The following is a 12,420-nucleotide window of genomic DNA, read 5'->3' as shown; positions in this document are numbered from 1 at the left end:
CCCGAATTATAATGACGAAGAGTCATACTATCACGGGCAGGAGAGCGTAGGGCACCACCGCGCGATGGAAGAGCTGCGTGATGAAATGATGGCTGAGATCAGGCAGTTAAAAACTAGACAAGGCGGGGGAAGGTTAGAAGAGGTCATGAGAGAGGCTAACTCCACGCCCCTAACTCATCGCCTGTCCAACACCCCTATTCCGATGAAGTGCCCTGTCCCGACCTTCGAATGCTATGACGGATCCAGTGATCCCGCTGCACATATTCGGTATTATAACCGTGTCTTAGCCAGATGGAGTCAGAACGACGCCGTACTCTGTAGTTACTTCCCATCAAGCCTGAAGGGATCGGCTTTGTCTTGGTTTGATAATTTGCCGCCTGACTCCATCCACTCCTACGATCAACTCGCAGAAAAGTTCTTAAGAACTTACATGTATAACAAGGCTGTTAACACCAGAATGGATAAGCTCTTTTCGCTGGCAATTGGCTACAAGGAAAACACGAGGGAATACACTAACAGATGGCACAAGATCTGCCAAGCCATAAGGAGTGTTGACCCTGTAGTAAGTATCAACTGCTACAAGTGGGGATTAGACCGAATGAGTCCACTATTTTTTGAGATTCATGGAAGCGTGCCTAAGACAGAAGGAGATCTTCGAATAATTATTGAAAAGTACGCTCGTCTTGAAGAAATCCAGCGTGAGAACCCGAGGGCATACCCGCAGAGGTCTCACCGTACCAATTCCGCAGAACAAACCAATGGGGCCAAAAGAAATAGCTCAGTGGAACGGCCTCACGAAGATAGAAAGGAACGAAGAGATGAACGACGAAAAGACGATCGAAAATTCGAAGATCAAGTTTACACGAAGCTCAATGCTAGCTATGCTCGGATCTTGCGAGAGATCAAAGGAAGGGAAAATTTGGAGTGGTCGTGGTCTAAGGGAAAACAGCCCCCAAGAACCGAGAAGTCTAAAGATTACTGTGAATATCACTGCTTCAATGGACACCAGACCGAGAAATGCAAAAACCTCAAAATAATGATCCAAAAACTGATTGATGCTGGCGAACTCCAACATTACATACGAAAGGAGGTCGTCGAGGATAGATCCAAACGGACCAAGCCAGTCCAACTTCCAGAGGGAAACCGCACAATCAACACCATCTCGTGTTCCGAAGCCGCGGGGCCCTCCCTCACAGCGCAGATAGGAAAGAGGCTACGGCAGCAGTTCGAGGACCACTGCGAATTATATAAGATTGATGGTGTAGAGGTGGACGAGCACGAAGAGTGGATGGACGCACCTATTATCTTCGATGCTGAAGATATCGAAGAAGATATGGAAGATCATAAGATCCCTTGGTCCTAACACTACCAGTGGCTGGATGTAACCTCAAAAATATCCTCATAGACGGGGGAAGCTCAGTAAACGTTCTATTCTACGACGCATTCAAACGAATGAAGCTCCATGATGAACAACTAATGACCTCTTATTACACCATCTACGGATTCAATGGAGCACCCACGAAGCCATTGGGAGACATCGTGTTGCAGGTTAACGCCGGACCCATGAAAGTAGAAACACGATTCAGCGTGGTTGACGCCCCATCCCCCTATAACGCCATTATTGGATGAAAGTGGTTACATAAACTCAAAGGAGTGGCGGAAACTTACTACCAATATTTCAGATTCCCTACACCTGAGGGAGTGATGGAAATCAAGGGAGATCGGGTCTCTGCAAAAGAGTGCCAAACCACTCAGGATCGTATCAATAGCAAACAAGAAGAGCAGCGAAAAACCCGAAGAATTAAAAATAAAGAAGCCGCGAAAGAAAAGGCCATAGACCTGTTCCTCAAGGAAACCACAGGGAGGGGTTTGACAAAAGATGATAATGTCCTAAACACATAAACAGGTACTTCAGCAGCCAACGAAGGACAGAAACATACCAAATAACAATCAAAGAACGTCCCAGTCCTCGGGGATCCGAAGCCGGTGATCACACCAGTAGAGCCCGTAAAAGAAATCAACATAGGAACGGAAGAAAACCCGAAGATGATCAAAGTAGGGACCATAATGGACGAAAGAAGAGAAGATTCCTTAACCAAATTAATTAAAGAATACGCGGATGCATTCGCCTGGAAGCTAGGAGATATGCCGGGGATTGACCCGAAAATAATCCAACACGAGCTGTGCATCAAACCAGGCACGCCACCTTTCAGGCAGAAAATAAGAAAAGTTGCACCGGAGTATCATAAGGCAGTGGAAAAAGAACTTCGGAAACTATTAGAAGCAGGGTTCATCAAGGAAGTCAAGTACCCTACATGGATATCCAACATGGTCGTCGTTCCTAAGAAAAATGGAGGGGTTAGGATATGCATCAATTTTACTAACCTCAATAAGGCATGTCCAAAGGACAACTATCCCCTGCCAAGCATAGATCAGCTGGTTGAAGCAGTAGAAGGATACGAAGAGTTGTCATTCATGGATGGATATTCTGGCTACAACCAAGTATCCCTGGCAGAAGAAGATCAACTACACACAGCATTCTACACCCCACATGGCCTTTATTGCTACACTAGAATGCCCTTTGGACTTCGAAACGCAGGGGCAATGTACCAAAGAATGGTCGATGCCATCTTCAGGCCATGGATTGGTAGTACCTTAGAAGTCTACGTTGATGACATGCTCTTCAAAAGTAAGATGCGCAAAGATCACCACCAGGATATGAGAGATATCTTCGAAGCAATGAGGAAACATCACATGAAAGTAAATCCAGAAAAATGCACTTTCGCGTCCCATGCAAAGCACCAGTGGAAGCAGTCCACAAAAGCGCGGGAAAAGTAGGCAGAATAACCAAGTGGAACACCCACCTGGACCAATTCAACATCATTCATGAAATTCAACATTCCCAAAAATCCCAAGTTTTGGCGGATTTCTTAGAAGACCTCCCCCTGGACAACGACGAAGAGATTAAGGGAATACCAGAAGCCGATGAAGAAAGCAAGGATCCAATTGATGTCCTCGAACCCGCGAGTCAAAAACAATGGGAAGTCTTCGTCGATGGTTCCAAAAATAAGGAAGGGGCAGGAATAGGCATTGTCATCACCACCCCAACTGGAGAAAGGATCGTACAGGCACTCAGGTTAGAATTCAAAGAAACATCGTCGAATACGAGGCAGTCGTACATGCCCTCCGCTTAATAATAGAGATGGGGGTAACCGATGTAAGACTGACAAGTGATTCGCAGCTTGTCATACGGCAAATAAAGCTCGAGTACAAGGTGTATGACGACACCCTCTCAGCTTACATGGCCTTGGTCCAAACATTGGCATCACAAATTCCGAACATCAAGTTCCGGCACTTATGCAGAAGGGATCTCAGGCACGCGGATGCCCTAGCATATATATCATCCATGCTGAAGGACAAAAGCATCAAAACTATTAAAATAACAAGGGTATACGAGCCTTCAATTGCATCGCAATTCTCCTTTGCTACCAATCAAGATACAGTGGAAGAAAATATCGAAGATCAGGTGGGAGAAGACATCCATAACGATTTTGACGAAGAAGATATCCTGTCAAGAGCAAATCAAGACGAAGATTTCAGCAACGAAGATGATTGGAGAATGGTGATCCATGCGTTTCTCGAAGATGGAACCTTACCCGCGGATCATAAACAAGCCAGGAAAATACTCTCCAAAGTAGGAAGATATGATCTTCGGGATGGGGTCCTGTACAAGAAATCCTTCCTCGGACCGTTACTACGTTGCTTTTCCAGAAAAGAGGGGCATCGAATTCTAAACGACATCCATTATGGTGACGCAGGGAATCATAGCGGCATGAGATCACTAGCCGACAAAGCAAAAATGCAAGGATATTAATGGCCCACAATGATACAGGATGCCGCAAGAATGTCCCGACGATGTGAAGAATGTCAGCGTTTCGCCAAAAAGATACACGCGCCAGCAACAACGTTAAATTTTGTAGATAGCCTGTGGCCATTTGCAAAATGGGGCATAGATATCGTCGGGCCTTTCATCGAAGGATCAGGTAAAAGACGATTTTTGATAGTAGACACGGACTACTTCAGTAAATGGGTGGAAGCTAAAGCCTTATCCAGGATCAGAGATGTGGATGTGTTTACTTTCATATTCCAAAACATCATTTGCAGGTTCGGCATACCAGCGGAAATCGTGTCCGACAATGGTAAGCAATTACAGGGGAAAAATATAGACATGCTCTTCGATACTTTCAAAATAAGGAAGAACAAATCCACCCCCATATACCCTCAAAGAAACGGACAAGCGGAAGCCACTAACAAGACCCTCGCCCTTATCCTCAAAAAGCAATTAGACGAACATAAGGGGCGATGGTGTGAACAGCTGCACAATGTGTTATGGGCATACAGGACAACACGAAGATCTGCCACTTGGGAATCCCCATTTCTCCTCACTTATGGAGATGAAGCAGTCATCCCAACAGAGATCCTCATGCCAACCACAAAGACCGAAGCATGGGAGAAAAATGTCACAACAGACATGATGTTAGAGAGATTGGACGACCTGGAAGGAAGGAGGGAAGCAACATTGCAGAAGATGGAAAATTATCAACGAAGACTAGCGAGGGAGTACAAAAAAAAGGTAAATCTTCGAAATTTTGTAGAGGGGCAGTATGTGCTAAGAACAATCCCACAGTATCAACGAGAGAAGAAATGGGGAAAGTTAGCACCTACATGGGGAGGACCTTTTACAATACAAGACATTGCGGGAAATGGTTCCTACTATCTTCGCAATCTGAAAGGCGAGGTCCTCCGGCATCCTTGGAATGCTAAGTGGCTCAAACCGTACTACCCATATGAGCAACGCAGCTTTGCATCTGCGTGAAGAATACCAGAAGAAGAAGGCAGCGTAACCGCTTTACATGTTTCTATCTCTGGACGAGGAGTAGCAGGTCTCAACCTATCAATCAAACAAGCTTTTTGAAACCTTCAAGTAAACAACATTTATTAACAATATTGGGGAAAGTAGTTAATCTACAATCTCTCAGGGCTCCCCCATCAGTGTCTGTGAGTGTAAGACCAGGGGGAAGGCACCCAGCAGAAAGAGATACCCAACCAATCTTAAGGCAACGGGTTGACAGAATGGGTGTATGTAAATATTTTAACCCAATATCCTAGAACGTTGCCTCGGCCCCCACCGTCTGGGAATCCTCTGGCCCAGGGTTCGCCAGCGGGGTGACAGGTCTCAAGACGATCACGAAGGTACCTCCCTTCGGTATCGCACCCAAACACTTAAAACATTCTTCTTTTGTTTTTAATGTCCTTCCTCACAATGCTTAAAATAAAAAACAAACTGATACTGCAGGTATACCAAAAGAATGATACATTTCATAAGGGTTGGTTACAAAGAGCGGCAAGGCCAATTCAAAGAAAAAAAACACATCAAAAACATTTTCTTTACAAAATACTAGCAAAATCTAACTGAAGGCTAATGTCGTGGTTTCTACTTGGAAGATGCCGCCCCATCAGCAGGGTTGTTCCGAAGAGTTGAAGGGACGCTCCCACCAGAAGAGGGTCCCGAGTAGCCAGGCAAGGAGGCAGGTACAGGACGACGCGGATAGCTCTTGACGAAGCCATGATCGGTCTTAAGGCCGAGCTCAATCTTCTCCAGCATCTTCTTTGTCTCCTCCGCCAATTGACACCGAGCCTTATGCATAATAACTGTCGTTCGCTTGTGGGCTTGAGATAACAACGAGGACATACGATTCACTTCTTTAGAAGCAGCACCAACGGCCTCCTCGCGGGATGCCACCAGACTCTTAAATAATTAGCCTGTCCTTCCTGCTGCATTAAGGAAGATTGAGCCTTTTCAAATTTTTCATTTGCAGCGCGGAGTTGTCCCTCGAGCTCTGAAAAAGATAACACAAGGGAGTTAGCACAGAAAAGACATAATCACACTCGATGAAATGAGGTTATACCTTCGACACAAGCCGAAGCCTCTTCATACTCATTAACAACCGCGTCTCGCGCTTCGTCAAGATAGTCATATTCCTCGGATAGTTTCTTATAATCTAGTTGAAGGTTGGTGAGAGCAAATTGACTTGCATCTAATTCTACCTGCTTCATCGAATCCATGTGACGAAGATGGTTGACTTCGTTGTTTATCTCTGTTACCCCTTTGTTAAGTCTGTACATGCATACTTCGAGATTTCTCTCAGACTCAGCCTGGCGGGCTATTTCAGCGCGAGACGCAGCAAGGGCTTTACTGAGAGCCCCAACCTCGGCTCTGGCATCGTCCCTTTCTCTGGTAAGACACAGCATACTCTCCCTAATTCCCGGAAACGGAAGGGAGCGAGCCTTTCGTAATTCCTCTTCCAGAAGATGTATTCTAGTCTCTAATAACGAAGTACGCTCACGGGATTCCCGCAGATTCTCACGTGTCCACAGCAGCGTACCATTGAACAAAATACGGTCATGGTTATACAGATTCTGCATATCAACCATCTGAACATGCCTTGCGCGCCATCCCTCAGCCCGAGCGTCCCACTTTTTGGCTTCACTCTTAATTTTTTCGACCAACTCTTTGATACGAGATTTTTTTCGTGCCCTTTCATTCCGAAGCCATATCATCTCGGGGACTCCACCCACTGAAGATAGGGTGGGGAGACTCAGACAGAACAACAAAGTAGTAGAAAGGAATTACGAGAGACAAAAGATGGAGAAGAACTAAACCTGTGAAAGCTGAAACTTTGCCGCGAGTTTGCTCTAACTCAGCGCGAACGGTGGAAAGCTCTGAACGAAGACCAGCCTCCGCTTCACCCAGCCTTTTTTTCTCTTTAAGGCTATTCTTCAGTTCTTCTATCTCCACCTCAGCCGCAGATAATGCCTTTTCCCTATGACGAAGCTTATCCTCCAGCTTCAAAGATTTCGCTTTAAAGAATTGATACAGCACATGGTTACAATGCTCACTCCTCATCATCTACACATCAAACGGCAAACATTATTACACCGAAGGATTCGAGTGTCACGAAGAGATATGTACGAGGACTTACCTCCAAGACACGCTGCTGGGGAAATCCATATTGGTACCCATCGGCTATGGCCATCATTTCAGCAACAGAAGATGGAGGGTCCGCTACGAGGGCAGCCTCTGGAACACTCAAGCTTTTCCCCCACATCTCGGCAACACGCGCCTCGGAAGATAGTTCCATCATCCGACGAGTATAAGCATCAGAATCTTTCTCGCCAGCAACCACGGGGGCATGATGGGGAACAAACAGCAGACTCTTTTTCTTGAGCCAATCCATTATGGCATCCTCACCCTCAAACATCAGCGAGTGAGGGAAATCCTCAGAAGGTGAGTCAACCACAGACTTCCCCTTTGCTGTCATTTCCCCATCAGCACAAGTCTCGACATCACCACGCGCAATGTGATCATCCGCGCCCTCATTCAGAACATCAGCATTTTCCTTACCAAAATCCCCGAGCACATCCCAATCATCATTGGGGGAAAGCAAAGAAAAGTCTTCGGGAAAACCGAGGGCATCATCAAAGAGTTCCCTTGCGGAATATATCCTGTCAAAGGAGAACTATTGAGAAATGGTGGGGAGAGTTTCCGCAGCCTCACCCCCTCCGATAAATTCCGGACCACCAGGGTTATCACCAGCAGGAGCAGACATTTTCGCGGTAACACTCTCCTCGGCCACCGCGGTATTATTTCCCCCATCAACACCATCACAACCCGCACCAACCTCTTCCTCGACATCAGGAGGGGAAGTATCAGTGCGTTCTTCCCCATCAGACATTTCCTCATCCTCGGCAAACTCTTCGTTCACTGGACTGGTAACTTCTTCATGAACCTCAGCCTCACCCGTCACAATGGTTGAAGACTGCTTGGGCCCAATCTTTTTCTTTTTCGACACCTGCAAACCAATACACGTTCCAAAAAAAGAGTTATTTCCTCATACACAAAGTTTGATTTTCAAAAAAGGAGGGGCGCGGCCAGAATCTGCAATAACCATACCTTGGTAGTAGTGGCACTCTTCGGTGGAAGTATAGCACCAGAACCCTCTTCCTCGTCTCCATTAACAACGTCGAGAGCATAAGGAAAGTTCATGCCCTCGAAATTTAAACGTCAGGGACAGAAATCTCCATAACGAGCAGGAGGAGATTCACGAGGCCTGCTACTCTCAGAAGGACGCCAACCGCGCGGACCGGGAATCCAACCATACGCCCAAGGACCAACAATTTCAATAACAGTGGCATGCCACTCATAATCATGGTCACGCTTGATCCTTTCACGAGCAGGAAAAAGTTTCCGCTGAGCCGACCCCTCGGTGCCTGGAACGTATTTCAGTTTGGCATCGCTCACCTCACTTAAGAGACGAATTTCGCCCCGAGGAGCAGCGAGGTTACGAAGACTAACACTCCACGGTTTACGGTTCCTACTATTGACATAATCCCCAAAGGAGTTGTTGAAGTTTTCAGGAGTATACCACTCCCTCTCAGCGGGATTTGGAACGTAACATGTCATCGTCGTCTCCCCCTTACTCCGCAGATAACATTCCCTCAGTGCACGGAGATAGTTCCCCGATAATTGCGACACGGAACGACTATGAGTATTGGTGGAAGAGCCTTCGCGACCAGCCAGCACATCATAATAAAAGGAATCACCAGACTTATACAACGGCAGCATAAGACCCGCCTTGAAGGCTCCAACCGTAGTCAACATATGAAACTCATCAAACTGATACTTCGAGATGAGCTCGTAAGTAATATCATCCTCAGGGGCATAGAAACGAACCTCGAAGGCTTGGAACTCACGCTTTTCCTTGAAAACTTCAAGGTCAATGTGCTTAAACGTGACTTTCTTCTTGCTAACAGAAACGCTGCGTATCACCGGGACATCCTCCTCTTCTTTCGCGGGATCGGACGAACCAACAAAAGCTTCGGAAGTTTTTCTTTTGAAAGGAGAATTTTTAGATGATTCAGCTCTCGGCACAGCACCTTTGGAGCTCTTCCCTTTGAAAGAAAGTACTGGAGGCGGCGGCAGAGGGTTCTGCACGGGCACTATAGAACTAAGAGGGGGAATATCGAAGGTGTCACTGCGAGGAGGTGTCTGCGTACACCTGGAGTCATCACGAGGACGAGAAGGAGCACGGCTGGCAGCGTATCGAGACCCGGAAGGGCCCTTCGATGGATCCCCCTTCCTAGGAGGTGAAGCCTTCGTCCCAGAAGAAGACGAAACTCTATTACCGCGGGGATCCATCTGCGAAAATTTAGAGAGATCTCCCCCATGTGGAGATGTATCAGATTCTCTACGCGGAGGGGATCTCGGCAGACTGGAAGGCGGAGTTTGATAAGGAAGCCGCGGACGGTCAGACATGGCTGCGAGGAGGTACAAAAAACAAGTTAGAAGCAAACACGAGGTCATCACCAAAGATCAAAAAGCCACAAAATTAACAGTTCATCTCAGCATAGCCCAGAACCCCTAAAGCTAAAAAAAAATAAAAATCAGTCAATACAATTGGAACACTGGCCTCCTCGACTTGAGAAGAAGAACATGGGCAAACTAGCATACATGCATCGAAAGATGTTCTTCATCACAAACAAGGTACAACATCAGCAGGAAATTTACAATCAACACAATCAACACAAATTTTAAAACAACAGAAACGAAGAAAAGAAACCTTACCACCACAAACAAAATCCCAAAAGAAGACAAATGAGAGAACAAACCAGAAACAAAGAAGAAACGAGCGTGATTAATGCTAGGGCAGAGAGAATTTAATGGTTGAAGAACAAAGGATGAAGTCTAACAGGGAGAATGAAATTAATTTTCAAGGAGAATGAAATTATTTTTTTCTCCTCTCCTTTATATACTCGAAAGAAAGAGAAGGAAGTTAATGGAGGAATGGGATACGTGCCCATTAAATGAGCAGTTAATGCACGAGTGAGAAACGTACCCAAGTATCTAGGAGAAGTTATTAGGAGAGAGGAGGAATATGTAACGTCTGTTTTCTTCAATGCTCCCACTAAACACTCAAGCCCGAAGAAAATGGGCAAATTGTGTGTACATATTTCATCATCAAACACGTGTATGTGAGAAGACACGTGGAGAGCATGCGGACCAAGTCATCAAAACATGATGACACACGCCCACAGCCAAGAAGCCCATCCCGTCGACGTCGGATCTTCGCCCGAACAAATCCAAGGGCAGAAGTTAAAGGATGTACCAAAAGCACGGTGTACTGCGGAGCACCAAATAACTCCCGAATAGTTGATTTATCTCATCCCCAAAAGAAGCCAAGATCAACGGTGAAGAGAAGGTTGACTGACATGGACGTGACAGGGGCAGAAGACACTTGTCTGACACGAGCATGCGTCTCAACTACCCGCATTAAACACTCTGAGAAGTGTACGTGTCGATCAACCCGTGGAACGAACGAGGATGACTCTGCGTGATCAAGCAATGAACGAAGACCTCTGCGTGATGGACACAAAGCACAAGAAGATAAGGTTCCAACGGCTCTCAGAAACAGGTCCCACACTCTAACCCTATAAATACCCCCTTTCCACCAAGAGAGAGGGGATCGAAAAGGAGATAGAGGTTTAGAGAGAAGTCGAGAGAGAAGAATTGTTAGTGTAAGTTTACCTTTTAAAATTCGCAGACCTATGTAAACTCCAAAGTCATTCGCCTACCTCTGTAATCATCAAATGCATAGTGAAAATGACAACCCTGTGGATGTAGGCCTTAGTGCTGAACCACGTAAATCCCAGTCTTATTTACATTTCAGCACTTTACATCCATTTCATACTTCACGAGTATTACTTTTACACTTCGTTTTCTTTATCTTCCTCTATGTGAACGCCTCTGGTGATGATATTAGACGAGGCAATGATAAACCCGAAGGTTTTGAGCCAAGGAATCAACACAATCGTCTCATCAGTGCGAGCATGTGTATAGAATGCGAACATTGTTTGTGAACATATAGATGCCTTCGTGATTTACGTGTTCACAACTGCAGTAAGAAACATTATTATTTTTGATGCCCCCTTGGAATGCTGCCCAAAGCAGTACTTCGGATACTTTGCCCCAAGGATGGGCCTGAAGGTTGATATGAAAGTGTTCATATGGATAACTTCAGTTAACTATTATTGACCCAACTAAGTGTACACGTTTAGGTACGGTTACCCATATCTAAATGAATGTACATTTCATTTTTGTGTAACAAGCCAAGACAATCTAACGGTTGAAAGATATTGGCTTGAATCTAATCAGGTTTTCATCTAACGGTGAATATTGATTGCTTTGTCCTAAAGTATCAAACCCTGATTTGAAAACTATACAAGGGAGAACTCTAGCAACTAGAAAACCTAATCCCCACACTTCTTGTGTGATACTAGTTGCGACTTGAGTCGTTTCTCCTTTAACCTAGGTTTTTCTTAAAAAACCATTATAGGTTAACGACTTAAAGACTTCACTGGGATTGTGAAGCCAAACCCAACTATTTTCTCAGTAGTTGCGTGTTCTGTTCTTACTTTTTTCTATCGTATTGAGTACTATCTTCTCTAAGATTTGCTCGAGATTTAATTTCTGACGGGTAAGATAAAAAGTAGTCACAAACATCTTTGTATCATCGTTTGTGATTCCACAATATCTTGTTCCGCTACCATACAGTTAAGATTGTTGTGAGGCGATTGATATTACTTGGTTGTTCTTCGAGAATATAAGTCTGGTGTATCAATTGGTTCCTGTTCACCTTGACTTTATCAAAAGATGGAACAAATATCGTAGGTATTTCTGTGGAAGACAGATTTATCTATTCAATATACTTTTATGTGTGAGACAGATTTGTTTATCAAGTCTTCTACTTTGGTGGTAGGAACTCTTAGTTGTGGGTGAGATCATCTAAGGGAATCAAGTGCGCAGAATCTGACGTGGTTCTAGAGGCATAAGAAACGCGACTGTACCTTGATCAGTGTGAGATTGGTTAGGGCTCAACTACATTCCAGTCCGAAGTTAACTTGTAGTAGGCTAGTGTCTGTAGCGGCTTAATACAATGTGGTGTTCAATCTAGACTAGATCCAGGGGTTTTTCTGCGTTTGCGGTTTCCTCGTTAACAAAATTTCTGGTATCTGTGTTATTTTTTTTCCGCACTATATTTTTTATATAATTGAAATATCACAGGTTATGCGTAGTTGTTTGTGGGTGAAAACGGTTTCTGCTGTTTTCGGTAATTTCGTGTGTGTGGATGAGAAACGAGTCTAAACCCAAAACAATGTACTGCACGGGAGTACTTTTGATTCGAGAGATAAATCTGTACAATCCTGGCCTAAACCAAGAAATGGTCGTTCCAGGCTTGCTTCGGTCACAAAGTGAAGAAGAAGGGTTGGTCTTAGGGAGGGAAGCGAAGAAAGTGTTGAGAC

Source organism: Papaver somniferum, unplaced genomic scaffold (assembly GCF_003573695.1).
Source record: "Papaver somniferum cultivar HN1 unplaced genomic scaffold, ASM357369v1 unplaced-scaffold_132, whole genome shotgun sequence".
In the NCBI taxonomy this organism is placed as follows: domain Eukaryota; kingdom Viridiplantae; phylum Streptophyta; class Magnoliopsida; order Ranunculales; family Papaveraceae; genus Papaver; species Papaver somniferum.
Note: the sequence above shows the minus strand (reverse complement) of the source record.